This window comes from Sinocyclocheilus anshuiensis, unplaced genomic scaffold (assembly GCF_001515605.1).
Source record: "Sinocyclocheilus anshuiensis isolate Anshui unplaced genomic scaffold, SAMN03320099.WGS_v1.1 scaffold2139, whole genome shotgun sequence".
Classification (NCBI taxonomy): domain Eukaryota; kingdom Metazoa; phylum Chordata; class Actinopteri; order Cypriniformes; family Cyprinidae; genus Sinocyclocheilus; species Sinocyclocheilus anshuiensis.
The window spans coordinates 17,623-24,819 of record NW_015536574.1 but is presented as its reverse complement, the minus strand read 5'-3'; the positions used below and the strand labels follow the sequence as shown (position 1 = coordinate 24,819).

Genomic DNA, 7,197 nt, shown 5'->3' with positions numbered 1-7,197 from the left:
TTTATCTAATTATTATTGCTATAATATTTAGAAAGGAAAGATAAATATGCAGAAAGATCACTCTACAAGTAAAAAAGTTTTTTACAAGTTCCTGAATGATTCTTAATTGGGGAGGTGAAAGGTTAGCTCCGCCCCTTGTGGGTAGTAGCGCACGAGCAGACAGAACGAGAGCGAATTTGAAAGAGAGAAGACTCAGTAGCGCGAATTCAATGAAAATACAGTTTAATAATCCAGCAATAGATTATTAACAAGTTAAGACCCAGATTAGTGAGATATTAACTCTTAAAAGCTCATGCTGCACAGCACTGAAAGAGACGCAACAAGAAGCTGAGAGCCTAGAGCCTAATCAGTATTTCTTCTGAGGAATATTTAATTAATTTATTTATTTTTTTCTGATACCTTGGTGAGTGGTGAGTACAAATTTCGTTATAAGAAATGTATTTAATTAAACTAAATGTGAATACTGTTATTGGATATTGTAAAGTTAACCAGGAATGTGAGTTAGTAATGTAAAAATGTGTTGAAAATGCTTCATTTTTGCTTCAATACGATCTGTTAGTGTATATAATTATGTTCAAGTTGTTGAAGGGTGTTTTATTTGTGAAGATGTGATAATTTCTCAAAGTGAAATGTGTTTCATGTGGTGCTAGCTTTGCTAACACTGTGCATATGTAATAGTGTTGTAATTGATTAGCATGTATGTGTTGCGTATATGCAAATAATTGAAGCAGACGCTCTAGTCATTTGAAATGTTTTATTCGAACAAGTTACTGATCATTGTTTTTAGCTTTGTTTTTGCAAGGCCGGGTTTTTTTTTTTTAATATTTTTTTGTCTTTGTTGAGAATTGTGATCCTGAATCCTGTTCCGTTTTGTAATTGAGCACATGGCGATTAACATGTATGTGTTGCAATGCAAATAATTGAAGCAGGAAAAAATGGTCATTTAGTCATTTGAAATGGTTTATTCGAACAAGTTACTGATGATAGTTTTTGGCTTTGTTTTTGCAAGGCCGGTTTTTTATTTTTTATTTTATTGTGATCCTGAATCCTGTCCTTGCTGAATACTCGTATTCCGGTTTGGACTGGCGAGCCATCCCATCATTTCGTGCCTGGAAACGGAGAAAAAGAGTGAAATTTGTCGATCTGGTAGGACCAAACTATATTTGTTTAGAGTTTTTCCAAGTTTTGCTGCCTGGATATTCCCTGGATCAAACAATTGTTTTTTCCTTTCTTCGTGGACTGAATTTTTCCACTTTTGATGAACATTGCTATATTTTTTTTATTTTTATTTTTTAAACTGAACTGGACATTGAGACTTTTGACTTTGCATCTGAAATTTAACTCGACATTGAGACTTTGAATTCAAAACTTGAATTTGACCTTGAATCTAAAAATCTCATTTTGAAACTGAGACACTGATTTTGAGTATTTGAAATTTAATTCCAGAAACTTATTTGTAATTTGGAAACTGAATCTGAACTTTGTTTATTTTTCTTTTCTTTAAATTTTGATATCCTTTTGTTACTTTGGGGTTTAACTATTCAATTTATTTGTTGTTGTAATTGTGTTTTGTTATTTTTTATCTAATTGCAATTTCAAAAGGGCAGTAATCCAAGTGAAAGGATAATCAATCAAAACAATAAACTATTTTTCCAGCAACTGACTATTCTTTGAACTGTGTTATTAATTGACTGACCCTTGAAATAGGTAATACTCTTACACTTTTTGCTTACCTTTTGCTCTAGTGAGTTGACACTTGTCTTCTGATTTCTGGTCCAAGCAATCCCACGTAGTTACTGCTGTACCAAAGTTGTGGTGACATAGTAACTTAGTAATTGTGAACCAAGCGCTACTCAGTGCGTGTTACATAAACTTTTTGAGTTTCTCTAGTATAGTGGTAATCATGTTAGCCTAACACGCAAAAGGTCCTGGTTCCGAAGCAGAGCAGAAACAGAGTTTTATTTTTGAGGGAATGCTTAAACTCTTTGCGACGTTCCAGGAGAATTCTTGCTGCTGTGTCCTGATAGGTTTCCGTAGTGTAGTGGTTATCACTTTCGCGTCACACGCGAAAGGTCCCCAGTTCGAAACTGGGCGGAAACAAGGGTGACCTTTTCCAAGGTTGCTTAAGTCGGGTTCTGTTGCATTCTCACTCAATGCTACAAAAGGCTTCACCTGCCTAGAGGTGTTCAAGCAAAAAAGGTTATCTGACAGGTTTCTGTAGTGTAGTGGTCATCACGTTCGCCTAACACGTGAAAGGTCCTCGGTTCGAAACAGAGTTTTATTTTTGAGGGAATGCATAAACTCTTTGCGACGTTCCAGGAGAATTCTTGCTGCTCTCTCCTGACAGGTTTGAAGATTACCACAGAGCACTAAAAAAATGCTTGGTTTGCCGCTAAAAATAGAAGGTATTTGCAGATTAAAGAGCACAACGCAATCTGTAGTTTGATTTGCGCTCCAAGAAGCGTGTGATGGAAAGGTCAGACACAGTCTTGGCTGCAGGTTTCCGTAGTGTAGCGGTTATCATGTTTGCCTTACATGCGAAAGGTCCCCAGCTTGAAACTGGGCAGAAACAGATGGAGGCTTTTGTTCTATCTGTGCTGAAATGGCTCTCTGGTAAGCAGGTGGTCCAAGCTGCAAAGACCTTAATTTCGAGATAGGAGAAGGCAAGTTTTTAAGGAACTCTGAGCAGACTGCCACGCCGAATGAACTCTGTCCTACTGTGTGTGGGATTTACTCAGATTGTCAATCTGTTTTCAGGGCAGATTACAGTATCGATTTTACCCGAAACAGCAAGAAGGTAAAACTTTTTGTAATATAGTGTTCGTCACGTTAGCCTAACACGCAAAAGGTCCTCGGTTCGAAGCTGAGCAGAAACAGAGTTTTATTTTTGAGGGAATGCATAAACTCTTTGCGACGTTCCAGGAGAATTCTTGCTGCTCTCTCCTGACAGGTTTCCGTAGTGTAATGGTTTTCACGTTTGCCTCACATGCGAAAGGTCCCCAGTTCGAAACTGGGTGGAAACAAGGGTGACTTTTTCCAAGGTTGTGTAGTAAATCAGCTCAAAAGGGAGGGTCGGGGCTGGTTAGTACTTGGATGGGAGACCGACTGGGAATACCAGGTGCTCTAAGCTTTAACGTTTTCTTCACTACTTATCTAATACACTGGCCTATACAGTAGCTGATCTTTAAATTGCCCACTCTTTGTGGCAGTCCTTGCTTACGAAGGGTCGGGCCTGGTTAGTACTTGGATGGGAGACAGCATGGGAATACCAAGTGCTGTAAGCTTTAGCATTTTCTTCACTACTTATCTAATACACTGGCCTATAGGGTGGCTGTTCTTTAAATAGCCCACTCTTTGTGGCAGTACTTGCTTACGGCCATACCACCCTGTCTGCGCCTGAGCTCGTCTGATCTCAGAAGCTAAGCAGGGTCGGGCCTGGTTAGTACTTGGGTGGGAGACAGCATGGGAATACCAGGTGCTGTAAGATTTAATGTTTTCATCACTACATATCTAATACACTGGCCTATAGAGTGGCTGATCTTTAAATAGCCCACTCTTTGTTTTCTTCACTACTTATCTAATACACTGGCCTATAGGGTGGCTGATCTTTAAATAGCCCACTCTTTGTGGCAGTCCTTGCTTAAGGCCATACCACCCTGAGGGCGCTAGAGAGCTACAGGAATGGTTGGCTGCAGTTGGGAGAGGAAGGCTCTCTTCCATTTTGTTTTTCTGTTTGTGTTAGTTTGTGAGCTGTTTTGGAGACGGATTAATGGTTAACGACACAGGACCGGCTGGAGAGACACGAATGGAAAATGACACTGGACTAGGTGGAGAGACACGTTCGGCAAATGACACTGGACTGGGAAATCGACTACGAGCTGGAAATGGAAAGAACAAGGCACGAGGGAGAACTTTCTTGAAAGAAAATATCTAAAGGAGGATACAGTGATTGTGAACGTAGAGAATGTGATCGAGGTGAGAGCGGAGGATATCATCAAGGCTGTATCAAAACAATGTGGACATGGGCAAATCTTGGCACTAAGGCCAAGACAAGGAAAGGGATACGAACTGACAATGGAAAAAGAAGAAACGTGACAAACTGACTGATGAACTGATAATAAAAGGAGTGAACTGTGAGGTTAAAAATGTACAAAATAGAGACTATGTTGTTTCCTTCATGCACCTGCCCGTCTATCTTGATGACAATGAAATTTTAGGGAAATTGGAAGGATGGGGAGTTAATCCCATTTCAAAGATTAAAAGAAGATGCTACCCGGGCACTGACATTGAGGATGGAACAAGGTTCCTAAAAGTGAGATTCCCCAAAGAAGTGGCATCGTTGCCATATAGCACGAAGCTGGAAACAGCGGAAGGGCCGCAGTATTTTAGGGTGATGCACAGCCATCAGGTGAAGACTTGTAGGCTGTGCATGAGCCCGGGACACCTGCTAAAAGACTGCCCAGATTTTAAGTGCTACAAGTGTGAGGAGAGGGGACACTTTGCAAGAGATTGCAAGGCTGTCAGGTGCCCGGGGTGTCAAGAAGTTTTAAATAAATGTGAAAGTTGGATGGAGGGAGAGGAAGGAGGTATGGAACATCGGTTGGATGGACAGGTGCATGAAGGAAACAGCGAGGAGAAAAGAGAAACTGATGAAGGACAAGAGGAAGAAGGATTACAACAAAAAGAAACAGAAGGAGGAACGAGCAACCGAGAGGAAGGAGGAGAAAAAGTGAATGATGAGGATAAGGAACGGACAACAGAACAGGACACCCAATGGACAGAAATTTAAATATCGGACAGTTTTAAAAATCTTCTGGATAACGTGGAGAGAGATGGACAAGGAATGGATGATCAAAACAAAGAAATGGACAGTGAAGAAGAAACAAGGATGGACAACATGGAAAAAGACAGTAGATAAAGTTATTATTAATGTGTGTAATATGTGAAGTTTAATCTTGAACGATTGGAAGAGCACGCCATGGGACGGACTTGTGCCGCAGGTCAAAACCCCACGGCAACACAGATTCAATGCTTCTTGCTCTCTCGAGTGAAAGCTTTTCGCCGCTTGCTCTCCCGAACGCAGGCTCTTCGCCACTCTAACTTGTGCTCACAAGCTGAACCATCAGGCGATCGACCATCTATAACTCAACTACTCCGTTGAAGCTTCGGAACTCTGCAGAACGCAAAATCTTGCTAAAGCAGACTCTCTCAGAAGAACTTCGAGGCTCCTCCGCAACGCGGCAACCAACCAATCATCGCCGAGGACATTCCCAGAAACGACGTCAGCCAAACGTCATCTCAGCAACCAATCAGAAGCTCTAGAATTCCCTCCGGCTACAAGGAAACCCTGTTGCAGCTGCCAGCACAAACGCAAGTACAAACAAGGTCTTCTATCCGCTGAAATAGGTGCTGAACCATTTAAGCAGTAAACATAAGACAAACCTCTGCTTTGTGATTCTCTCAGGTTGAATTTAAAACCACTCGTGAAAACGAGTTAGAACTTTGGCAACTTCATACAAAAATATATAAACTTTCATTCTTCAGAACTGGATGTGTGTGTGTGTGTGTGTGTGTGTGTGTATGTGTATGTCTTAGCTTAGGTCAATGTAATCTAGAATAGCCAATAAATTCTTGTTTCATTTATAAAGAATCATTGTCTTGTGTCGTGACATTTTAAAGTTAAAACTCTGCCTAGATCTTGTTACCTAGCTCGTAGCTTATAACTTATCAAAGAACGTATTAACCCGTGGCCAGGGAAAATACAAATATACAAATTGTTAAAATATACTGAGGTTAACATCTTGCTGGACGACCGTTAATAAAGTGTAAATTATCAAATTTGAAATCAGTTCTAATCAGGTTAACTTCGAATCTTCGGATTCGAGTCCTTTCAAACCTGAATTAATTAATAATAATTAATTCCCTAAGAAAAGTAATCAGACATTACATGTGGTGGAGAATGAAGCCAAGATTTGACTTAAAAATTAATGACACCAAGCGTGTCCCTCGTTTACTTTCTGTAGAAGGGCCTTCAGAGCTTGATTTGTATAGTGCGTGTTCCACTTCCAAATGCAACTCTGCTATTCATCTCCCCGGACTTACACACTCTCCTCCGCCGCACTGCTAGGACCAACCTCTAGTAGAGAGGAGGTACTCCACACATGTGACATACTCGTTCGTATGTCTCACCTCATTCGGTGTCCTTGTGCCTCTTTGTTTTTGTTTTTTCCCTTTGTGTCTCTCTTTGTGTTTTTCGTTTCCCTCTCTCACTATAATTTCCTTTCCCCTCTAGTCCCCTCATCAGGGAACTCCCTTAACTCAACTTTAAATCCAGGTCCCGAAACTAGGATTGACTCCTTTCGCCAAAGGAGAAAAACGTTTTTTTTTTCCTAAAACGTTGAGAAAAGCCGTCGCCAAACAAATTGAGGCAACACAAGCCGAGATCGTCGGAAACCGATGGCTCAATGTCCCTAAGGGTTCGATCCTCCATATTGACGATTTAGCATTGTACCACCTTACCGACGACGAGTATCGGGCCGAACTCGAAATCTCACCCTTCTTCAAACAGCATTCCTTCGTCCTCTATCCAGAATTGGAAGAAAGAATCAAGGAGGAAGGAACGCAACTTATTGATTTGGCTCCTGTTGATACAGCTGTAGAAACTATCACTCGCCTTTCGCCCGCTGGCGCGCCAATCATTCGGTCTTGGTCTGCTGCTGACACAGCGCTTTGTGTTTCTACTATTGCAGGATATGTTGTGACTCTGACTCTTGCCTTCCTCCTCCACAAGCGAGTGAATGCCGTCCAAGAGTCTTTCAACAAGTGCACGTCTGGCGTCCCGCGCATGTTCCGACGTGATAAAACTGACCAAGAACCTGAACCCGAACCTGAAAACTCAACAAACCTAATTGAGATTACGCCTCGTTGAACCTCTGACAGCTAGAGTAATCTCAAATAAAAACAGTGCTAAGACCCTAACTCAAACTAGGATACAATCTATCTTTGTTTTACGGGCTTTCAGGGACCAGATGCGTGATACACATGACCATTTGACACATAAATTGATAATCTCGTCAACAAAAGAGACAATTTTATAGCTCCATGTCCAGCGAGAAGGATGGCAGACCTACACTCGTGACATGGGCATGACCTCAGGACACCTCCCCTTTTCTCCCTGCATTCCAAAAAAAGGAAGCA

The 7,197-nt window shown here is 41.2% G+C and overlaps 1 long non-coding RNA gene and 2 other non-coding genes across 3 annotated transcripts in view; 2 read left to right on the top strand and 1 right to left on the bottom strand.

The window, feature by feature from the left end:
• Positions 1-4,973, bottom strand: part of LOC107702354 (uncharacterized) — a 23,205-nt gene extending 18,232 nt beyond the window's left edge. The window contains exon 1 of the long non-coding RNA XR_001635753.1: positions 4,962-4,973. This is a non-coding gene — a long non-coding RNA (uncharacterized LOC107702354). The remainder of the gene's footprint in view (positions 1-4,961) is intronic.
• On the top strand, positions 2,028-2,100 carry trnav-cac (transfer RNA valine (anticodon CAC)). Its single transcript has one exon. It is a non-coding gene; the product is annotated as a tRNA-Val (tRNA).
• Positions 2,951-3,023, top strand: trnav-cac (transfer RNA valine (anticodon CAC)). Its single transcript has one exon. It is a non-coding gene; the product is annotated as a tRNA-Val (tRNA).
• Positions 4,974-7,197: the final 2,224 nt, after the last annotated feature.